The sequence below is a fragment of the Octodon degus genome, unplaced genomic scaffold (assembly GCF_000260255.1).
Source record: "Octodon degus isolate 3935 unplaced genomic scaffold, OctDeg1.0 scaffold00005, whole genome shotgun sequence".
NCBI lineage: Eukaryota > Metazoa > Chordata > Mammalia > Rodentia > Octodontidae > Octodon > Octodon degus.
In genome coordinates this window covers 22,624,828-22,625,387 of record NW_004524581.1, presented here as the reverse complement: position 1 = coordinate 22,625,387, position 560 = coordinate 22,624,828, and positions in this window count along the sequence as shown.

Sequence of the window (560 nt, the reverse complement as noted above, 5' to 3'; positions counted from 1 at the left end):
TGGGGATCAAATCCAGGTCCTTGTGCTTGCCAGGCAGGTGCTTAGACCACCATGCTATCTCCCCAGCCCCCTGCTTAAGTTTTGCCTAAGCAGGCGGTTTAGACTGCTGACTATCTTGCTGGCCCAAGAGAATAGTCCTTTTTTTTTTTTGGCGGAACCAGGGATTGAACTCAGGCCCTTGTGCTTGTCAGGGAAGTGCTTATTCCACTGAGCCATCTCCCAAGGCCCCTTTGTTTTTTTTGTTTGTTTTTGTCTTTTTGGACAGGGTTTCACTGTGCAGTACAGGCTGGCCTTGAAATGACTATATAGCTCTGGCTGCCCTCAGCCTCAGCCTCTTGAGTACTGGGATTAGAGGTGTGCACCACTGTACCTGATTTTTTCTTGCTTGTTTTGAGAGAAGTGTCATTATTCTGCCCAAGATGGTCTCCTGGACATCTTAGCCTAAAGGTGTTGGGTACCACCAGACCATTTATTTATTTATTTATTTATTTATTTATTTATTTATTTATTGCAGAACCAGGGATTGAACTCAGGCCCTTGCACTTGCCAGGGAAGCGCTT